The following is a 10,620-nucleotide window of genomic DNA, read 5'->3' on the forward strand; positions in this document are numbered from 1 at the left end:
TCAGCATCCTCAAGCTTAGTTCCTGCTCGTCCCGAGCAGGTAAACGATAAAAAGAATAATTTCTGTAGTGACATGCTACTTACATAACCTTGATCATACTATTACAAAGCATATGAAATGAATGAAGTGACTCAAGGCAATGATCTATAGTTGCTAACAAGTAGATAACATATAGCAAAAATTTTCATAAAGAGTACTTTCAAGACAAGCATCAAAAGTCTTGCACAAGAGTTAACTCATAAAGCAATAAATTCAAAGTAAAGGCATCGAAGCAACACAAAGGAAGATATAAGTTTCAGCGGTTGCTTTCAACTTTCAACATGCATATCTCATGGATATTGTCAACATAAAGTAATATGATGAATGCAAATATGCAAGTATGTAAGAATCAATGCACAGTTGACACAAGTGTTTGCTTCTAAGGTGGAAGGAAGTAGGTAGACTGACTCAACATAAAGTAAAAGAAAGGCCCTTCGCAGAGGAAAGCATTGATTGCTATATTTGTGCTAGAGCTTTGGTTTTGAAAACATATAGAGAGCATAAAAAGTAAAATTTTGAGAGGTGCTTGTTGTTGTCAACGAATGGTAGTGGGTACTCTAACCCCCTTGCCAGACAAACCTTCAAAGAGCGGCTCCCATTTTATTTTATTTTTGGGTGGCACTCCTTCCAACCTTTCTTTCACAAACCATGGCTAACCGAATCCTCGGGTGCCTGCCAACAATCTCATACCATGAAGGAGTGCCTTTTTATTTTAGTTTTATTATGATGACACTCCTCCCAACCTTTGCTTACACAAGCCATGGCTAACCGAATCCTTCGGGTGCCGTCCAACAATCACATACCATGGAGGAGTGTCTATTTTGTTAATTAATTTGGGACTGGGAATCCCATTGCCAGCTCTTTTTGCAAAATTATTGGATAAGCGGATGAAGCCACTAGTCCATTAGTGAAAGTTGCCCAACAAGATTGAAAGATAAACACCACGTACTTCCTCATGAGCTATAAAACATTGACACAAATCAGAGGTAATAAATTTTGAATTGTTTAAAGGTAGCACTCAAGCAATTTACTTTGGAATGGCAGGAAATACCACATAGTAGGTAGGTATGGTGGACACAAATGGCATAGTTTTTGGCTCAAGGTTTTGGATGCACGAGAAGCATTCCCTCTCAGTACAAGGCTTAGGCTAGCAAGGTTGTTTGAAGCAAACACAAGTATAAACCGGTACAGCAAAACTCACATAAGAACATATTGCAAGCATAATAATACTCTACACTGTCTTCCTTGTTGCTCAAACACTTTACCAGAAAATATCTAGACCTTAAGAGAGATCAATTATGCAAACCAATTTTAACAAGCTCTACAGTAGTTCTCCATTAATAGGTTTAAACTACATGAAAAAACTTAATCTATTTGAGAGCTCAAGACAATTGCCAAGTGTCAAATTATCCAAGACATATGAGGCATTTTCTTCTTCCAACCAAATAACCATAAGTATTGTAGCTTCCAACTTTTATCATTGAACATTAAAAGTAAAACGAAGAACACATGTGTTCATATGAAAAAGCGGAGCGTGTCTCTCTCCCAAACAAGGATTGCTAGGATCCGAATTTATTCAAACAAAAACAAAAATAAAAGCACACAGACGCTCCAAGTAAAGCACATATGATGTGACTGAATAAAAATATAGTTTCAGGGGAGGAAACCTGATAAGTTGATGAAGAAGGGGATGCCTTGGGCATCCCCAAGATTAGACGCTTGAGTCTTCTTGAAATATGCAGGGATGAACCACGGGGGCATCCCCAAGCTTAGACTTTTCACTCTTCTTGATCATATATCATCCTCCTCTCTTGACCCTTGAAAACTTCCTTCACACCAAACTTCTCATAAACTTCATTAAAGGATTAGTGCATAATCAAAAACTCACATGTTCAGAGGTGACACAATCATTCTTAACACTTCTGGACATTGCCCAAATCTACTGGAGTTTAATGGAACAAAGAAATCCATCCCACATAGCAAAAGAGGCAATGCGAAATAAAAGGCAGAATCTGTCAAAACAGAACAGTCCGTAAAGACGAATTTTATTGAGGCACCAGACTTGCTCAAATCAGAAAACTCAAAACTAATGAAAGTTGCGTACATATCTGAGGAACACGCACGTAAATTGGCATATTTTTCTGAGTTACCTACAGAGAAAACAGCCCAGATTCGTGACAGATAGAAATCTGTTTCTGCGCAGAAATCCAAATCTAGTATCAACCTTCGATTAGGGGCTTCACTTGGCACAACAAAACAAAAAACTAAGATAAGGAGAGGTTGCTACAGTAGTAAACAACTTCCAAGACACAAATATAAAACAAAGTACTGTAGCAAAATAACACATGGGTTATCTCCCAAGAAGTTGCTTTCTTTATAGCCATTAAGATGGGCTCAGCAGTTTTGATGATGCACTCGCAAGAAATAGTATTTGAAGCAAAAGAGAGCATCAAGAGGCAAATCCAAAACACATTTAAGTCTAACATGCTTTCTATGCAAAGGAATCTTGTAAATAAACAAGTTCATGAAAAGCAAAGTAACAAGCATAGGAAGATAGAACAAGTGTAACTTCAAAATTTTAAGCACATAGAGAGGTGTATTAGTACCATGAAAATTTCTACAACCATATTTTCCTCTCTCATAATAATTTTCAGTAGCTTCATGAATAAACTCAACAATATAACTATCACATGCAGCATACTTTTCATGATTTCCAAACACATAATTTTTATCAAGTTCAAGAATAGTGGAATTAAAACTTTCAAACTTACTTTTATTAATAATATAACAAGGTAGTTGATCAATCTCAAGAGATATGGGACTCATAGAATAAGTCAAGAACTCTCCAATCCCATTTTCATTAGTAGTACAATTAATATTATCTAGTAACATAGGACCATCATCTAGAGCTTTATCATAAACATTTGCCAAGCAAAATTCTTTAGTACCATGCATTTCGACATCAGGCACAAACAAAGCATTATCATAAGATTTATCAAAGTAACATGGATTATCATAAATAACAGTAGCATAATTATTCTCACAAGTATTACTCATAGGCAATATTTCAAGAGAATCCAGAGGAACATAACATTCAACCTCTTCCGGTAAGCATGGAGGACAATCAGATAGTGTAAGAGATGAAGAGTTACTCTCATTAGAAGGTTGGCATGGGTAGCTAATCCATTCTTCCTCCTTTTGTTCGTCGCTCTCCTCTTCTTTTTCATCCAATGAGCTTTTAGGTTCATCAATTTCCTCCTCTATTTCATCCAATGAGCTTTCAGGTTCATCCGTTTCTTCTTCCACCGGTTCCTGCAAATTGTGAGTGCATTCTTGTGCATTAATGTGTCTCTCTTTATAATCAAGGATATAAGGATTCCTACTGTAGCATTCTATGCAAGAATTAAGGATAGTAGAGACATAATCTTTAAGGTCCTTACAAATAGCACAAGTTTCATAATTCTCAACCATGAAGGATTCTATCTTGGAGGCTCCCATAAATAAGACAAATTGTTCTACCTCTTCGAACCCATAATGAATATAGCAATTCCGATTATAGCTCTTAATAAAATATTCCTCACTAAAGCCACATTGAAATTTAAGATGTTTAGTATCCTGTAGAGAGCAACAGTTTATATCATGGCGTCTAAGCAAGATTCTAGCAATTGTATTTAATTTTTCCATCATAGCACTCATTACTTTACCCGTTCTTGATTCTCTATAACAATTGTAACATTCCATAAGCTCCAAGTAGGTTGTTGGTTCTCCCATAACAACAGTTTTTAATTTTTTGGTTTTTCAAATTTTTATGGATTTTTGGGTATATGAGGAAAATAAAACAAGACAAAAAGAAACTAAGCAAAAGTAAACTAAGCAAACTAATACTAGACAGAAATAAACTAAGCACAAATAAACTAGACAAAAGTAAACTAAACAAAACAAAATAAAATAAAACAGAGAGAGAGGTAGAGTGTACTCCCCAGGTGAACTTATGAGTAGAGCTATGCCTCCCCGGCAACGGCGCCAGAAAACAGTCTTGATAACCCACAAGTATAGGGGATCGCGGCAGTCTTCGAGGGTAGTATAACCCAAATTTATTGATTCGACACAAGGGGAGGTAAAGAATACTTATAAGCCTTAACAACTGAGTTGTCAATTCAGCTGCACCTGGAAAAGCACTAGCAACAGGGGTGATGTGAAAGTAGCAGTAATATGAGAGCAATAGTAACAGTAACACAGCAGCAGTAATAGCAATAACACAGGAGCAATGGCACCGGAAGATAGTTGATACTACTTCCAATGACATGTAGAACAAGTATATGATGATGAGAGATGGACCAGGGTTCCTAGCGATCTACACTAGTGGTAACTCTCCAATAACAAGTGACAAGTGTTGGGTGAACAAATTACAGTTGGGCAATTGATAGGAATCAAAGCATTAAGATAGAACATCAGGCTTATTAATTATGTAGGCATGTTTTCCAATTATAGTCGTACGTGCTCGCAATGAGAAACTTGTACAACATCTTTTGTCCTACCAGCCGGTGGCAGCCGGGCCTCAAGGGAAACTACTGGATATTAAGGTACTCCTTTTAATAGAGTACCGGAGCAAAGCATTAACACTCCGTGAAAACATGTGATCCTCACATCACTACCATCCCCTCCGGTTGTCCCGATTTCTGTCACTTCGGGGCCATTGGTTCCGGACAGTGACATGTGCATACAACTTGTAGATACAATCTAAGCAATAAGTATAAAGCTCAAATCTAATATCATGCCACTCGGGCCCTAGTGACAAGCATTAAGAATAACAAGATTGCAGCAACAATAACTTCACAAACTTTATAGATAGACTAATCATAATGTATCATCCATCGGATCCCAACAAACACAACACCGATTACATCAGATGAATCTCAATCATGTAAGGCAGCTCATGAGATCATTGTATTGAAGTACATGGAGGAGAGTATACCGACATAGCTACTGCTAGAACCCGTAGTCCATGGGGGAACTACTCACGGAGCATGACGGAGGCGGTGGCGTTGATGGAGATGGCTTCCGGGGGCACTTCCCCGTCCCGGCAGGGTGCTGGAACAGAGACTTCTGTCCCCCGAATTGGAGTTTCGCGATGGTGGCGGCGCCCCTGGAGTCTTTCTGGAGTTTCGTCAATTGGTACTGCGTTTTTAGGTCGAAAGGGATTTTATAGGCGAAGAGGCGGCGCAGGGGGGCACCTGGGGGCGCCTCACCCTAGGCTGGCGCGGGCCCAGGCTTGGCCGCGCCGCCTTAGGGTGTGGTGGCCCTCTGGCCCCTCTCCGACTCTTCTTCGGTGTTCTGGAGCCTTCCGGGAAAAATAGGAGGTTTGGCATTGATTTCGTCCAATTCCGAGAATATTGCCCGAACAACCTTTCTGGAACCAAAAACAGCAGAAAACAGGAACTGGCACTGTGGCATCTCGTTAATAGGTTAGTTCCGGAAAATGCATGAAATTGTCATAAAGTGCAAGCAAAACATGTAAGTATTGTCATAAAACAAGCATGGAACGACAGAAATTATTGATACGTCGGGGACGTATCAAGCTCCAGTCATAGCACCTGGCAAGTGACTCTATGTATCTATAACCTTCCTCCTTGGTTGTGCATGAAGCGGAAGTTCATTATGATGCCAGTGCTCATCCAGGGCCCGAAGCAACCCGGCAACGACATTGATGTGTACCTGAGGCCATTGGTTGAAAAACTTTTAGAGTTGTGGCGTGACGAAGGTGTACCTGTGTGGGATGAGCACGAACAAAAGGAATTTAACCTACGAGCGTTATTATTTGTAACCATCAATGATTGGCCTGCTCTTGGTAACATTTCAAGGCAGTCAAACAAGGGATACAATGCATGCACACACTGTTTAGGTGAGACTGACAGTAATTATTTGGGAAACAAGAATGTGTACCTGGGGCATCGTCGATTTCTTCCAAAACAACATCACGTAAGAAAGAGAGGAAAGCATTTCGGAGGTGAGGCAGATAACCGAACGAAGCCTACCCGCCCTACTGGGGAAGTTATATATGATATGGTCAAGGATTTAAAAGTGATCTTTGGAAAGGGTCCCGGTGGACAATCTGTTCTGCATGATGTTGACGGACACGTACCCATGTGGAAGAAGAAGTCGATATTTTGGGAGCTACCCTACTGGAAATTCTTAGAGGTTCACTCTACAATCGACGTGATGCACGTGATGAAAAATCTTTGCGTGAACCTGCTAAACTTCTTGGGCGTGTATGGGAAGACAAAAGATACACCGGATGCACGGCAGGACCAGCAAAGTATCCACGAAGGAAACAACCTGAATCCAGAGAAGTATCAAGGTCCTGCCAGCTACGCTCTTACCAAAGAGGAGAAGGAGATCTTTTTTGAAGTCCTGAGTAGCATCAAGGTCCCGTCTGGCTTCTCGTCGAATATAAAGGGAATAATAAACATGTCGGAGAAAAAGTTTCAAAACCTAAAGTCTCATGACTGCCACGTGATTATGACACAATTACTTCCGGTTGCATTGAGGGGGCTTCTGCCGGAAAATGTTTGAGTACCCATTGTGAAGCTATGTGCGTTCCTCAATGCAATTTCTCAGAAGGTGATCAATCCACTTACTCTACAAAATTTACAGAAGGATGTGGTCCAATGTCTAGTCAACTTCGAGTTGGTGTTCCCACCATCCTTCTTCAATATTATGACACATCTCCTAGTTCACCTGGTCGAAGAGATTGGCGTTCTCGGTCCTGTATTTCTACACAACATGTTCCCCTTTGAGAGATTCATGGGAGTGTTAAAGAAGTACGTTCATAACCGTGCTAGGCCAGAAGGAAGCATCTCCAAGGGCTATGGAACAGAGGAGGTCATTGAGTTTTGTGTTGACTTTATTCCTGACCTTAAGCCGATCGGTGTTCCTGAATCGCGCTATGAGGGGAGACTGCGTGGAAAAGGCACGCTAGGAAAGAAATCAGCAACGTGTATGGACGGACATTCTTTTACTCAAGCACACTACACAGTTCTACATAATTCCATCTTGGTGGCTCCATACAAAGAGGAACACAAGGATATCTTACGCTCTAAATACCCGGAGCAACGTGAAGATTGGATTGATGGAGAACACATGAAGACTTTCGGCGGTTGGTTGCAAACACGTCTCATGAATGTCACTGATGACGAGCAGCTGTACTTGTTGGCCAAGCAACCATCTTCTACTATATCGACTTTTCAAGGGTACGAGATTAATGGGAACACATTTTACACTTTCGCCCAAGACAAAAAGAGCACCAACCAAAATAGTGGTGTCCTCTTTGATGCAGAAGATGGCAATGGGAACAAGGTCACATATTATGGGTACATAGAGGAGATATGGGAACTTGACTATGGACCTAATTTCAAGGTCCCTTTGTTCCGGTGCAAATGGTTCAACCTGAAAGACGGGGTACAGGTAGACCCGCAGTACGGAATGACTACAGTGGATTTCAAGAATCTAGGGTACGACACCGAACCATTCGTCCTAGCCAGTGAAGTGGCTCAGGTTTTTTATGTGAAGGATATGTCTAGCAAACTGAAAAAAAGAAAAGAAAGGCAAGAGGACACATCATACGATGAGCCAAAGCGGCACATAGTTCTTTCAGGAAAAAGAAACATCGTGGGAGTAGAGGACAAGACAGACATGTCAGAAGATTATAATAAGTTTGACGATATTCCACCCTTCAAGGTAAAAATTGACCCAAGCATCATCTTAAACAATGAAGATTGTCCATGGTTGCGTCGCAGTAAGAAGAAAGGGAAACGGACGAAGAAAACTCGGAAGACTAGCTAGCTACATATAGGGATCATAACTTGTGTATCTCAATATGGAAATCACTTTTGTGTAATGATGTTACTGTATGTAAGATATTAACAATGGAGATGGTTGGCTTGTTTTACTAGTTAAGTAGCTTTCACGGGCTTGCAGGGAGATTTTTCCGAGGCGGAACTTCCGAATATGCCATATATAGGGCATGTGCACCAAGGGCATATTCGAGAAGTTCCGCCACGGGAGATTTCCCAACCCTTTCCCCAACATTGTTAGAGGAGATGGAGTCTTCCACGGGCTTGCAGGAAAAAAATTCCGAGGCGGAACTTCCGAAGATGCCATAGGGCGTGTGCACCAAGGGCATCTTCGACAAGTTCCGCCACGGGAGATTTCCCAACCCTTTCCCCAACATTGTTAGAGGAGATCGATGGAGTCTTCCACGGGCTTGCAGGGAAATTTTTCCGAGGCGGAACTTCCGAAGATGCCATAGGGCGTGTGCACCAAGGGCATCTTCGACAAGTTCCGCCACGGGAGATTTCCCAACCCTTTCCTCCATCCATGGTGATGAAACTCTCCATCCATGTTGGCTTGTTGAGCTGCTTCCCATGGTGTATCGATGCTCCTTTTATAGGCACGGCGCCGCTTCTACTTTGTCTTCTTCTTCCTCCGACAGGGCGTCGTGCGCTACATACTTTAGCTCATCGAGCAGAGCGTCCTTATCCCGCCGACAGCTTTAGTACCGGTTGCACCCACCAACCGGTACTAAAGGTTACCCACGCGTCCTTATCCCACCGACAGGGCGTCGTGCGCTACATACTTTATCTCATCGAGCAGGGCGTCCTTATCCTGCCGACAGCTTTAGTACCGGTTGCACCCACCAACCGGTACTAAAGGTTACCCACGCGTCCTTATCCCACCGACAGGGCGTCGTGCGCTACATACTTTATCTCATCGAGCAGGGCATCCTTATCCTGCCGACAGCTTTAGTACCGGTTGCACCCACCAACCGGTACTAAAGGTTTGCCTCTGTCTTCCCGCCTATTTTCTTCCCGCGCTTTCCACCGGTTCCCGCCTCTGTCTTCCCGCCATTTTTTCACTATATATATGTAGGCTTGGCCACCATTTACATATCACATCTAGACTCATATCTGCAAACCTCATCATTCTCTCCCATGGCTTCATCCCGACTACAGCCCGACTTGGGAAAGCTTCTTCATCAATCGGCGTGAGAGGGCGCTTGCCAGGCACGAGGAGGGCGGCCCGCCTCCTCTGAACTTCAACGAGGCCGGCCGTCGGCTGTGGTGGCGCGGCCGGACTCTCCAGGGCGTCATGGCCTACCGTGGCCCCCGCCTACGCTACCCTCAGTCCCAGCCCACGCGTGCTCACCCGCCGACGTTCGAGTACCGCGACCCCGATGCCAGCGACGATGATGACGGTGACTACGATGACTACAGTGGCGACTACTACAGGGCTAGGCACGAGTATGACTGAATGACTCCAACAGTAGAATTTGGCCATGTATCTTTAATTTTCAGTTAAGCTATGTACTTTTAATTCGAGTTCACTCGTAATAAAATTTTATTCCCGCCCTTTCTTTCCCGCCTTTTTCCGTCGTACGTGGCGGAAAATTTCCCGCGCGGACGGCGTGGTGGCGGGAGTAAAGAATAGAAATAGATAATATATAGAAAAGAATTAGAAAATATATAGAAAAGAAATATAAAAAAGGATATATAAAACAAATAGAAAAGAAAACAAACGAAAAAAGAAAAACAAATAGAAAACAAATAGAAAAGAAAAGAAATAGAAAATAAAAAGAAAAGAAAAGAAACACAATAGAAAAGAAAAAAAATAGAAAAGAAAGAAGAAACAGAAAACAAAAAATAAATAGAAAAGAAATATAAAAGAAAAGAAACACAAAAGAAAAGAAATAGAAAATGAAAAGAAAAGAAATAGAAAATGAAAAGAAAAGAAAAGAAATAGAAAATGAAAAGAAAAGAAAAGGAACACAAAAGAAAAGAAAAAAGAAACAGAAAAGAAAGAAGAAAACAGTAAAAGAAAAAAAGAAACAGCAAAAGAAAAGAAAACAGTAAAAGAAAAAAGAAAACAAAAAAAAAACCCTTTAGTACCGGTTGGTACCACCAACCGGTACGAAAGGTCTTTCGTGCAGGTTGGTGGCACCAACCGGTACTAAAGGCCCATCCCCTCGTTTAACCTTAGCCGCGCGACCAAAATCCCCAAATCCCTTCTTCTTTCCCTTAGCCGCGCGGCACAAGCTCGCCGACGCCGCCGACGCCGCCGACGCACCCACGCCGCCGACGCACCCACGCCGCCGCCGACGCAGCCGACGCAGCCGCCACCGCCGACGCAGCCGCCGCCGCCCGCAGGTACCTCCCCGGCCCTCTCCTCCTTCTTTCCGCCACCCCTCATCGCCAGCGCCCGCAAGGTGTTCGACGGCGAGGTGCGCGTGCGGGGCCATCTCGGAGGCGGCCAGGCACACCGCGCAGTCGGCGGCGGCGAGGTCGCGCATCTGATTCGCCGAGGTCCATGCGACGCTCGGTGGAGAACTCGAACGGCCCCGTGTGCGCCTCCCCGTCCACGGGGTCGAACGGGAAGTCGACGCTGCGGTACTCGTCGTCGACCATCTTGCGGTTGGGCACCCAGTGCGGCTGCGACGCGTTGTAGAGGCGCCAGAAGACGGCGTCGACGGCGGTGCCGACGCGCGGCTCCGTGTAGCACCAGGCGGTGAGGACCCCGTGCGGCGCC

The sequence above is a fragment of the Lolium perenne genome, chromosome 5, assembly GCF_019359855.2.
Source record: "Lolium perenne isolate Kyuss_39 chromosome 5, Kyuss_2.0, whole genome shotgun sequence".
NCBI classification, from domain to species: domain Eukaryota; kingdom Viridiplantae; phylum Streptophyta; class Magnoliopsida; order Poales; family Poaceae; genus Lolium; species Lolium perenne.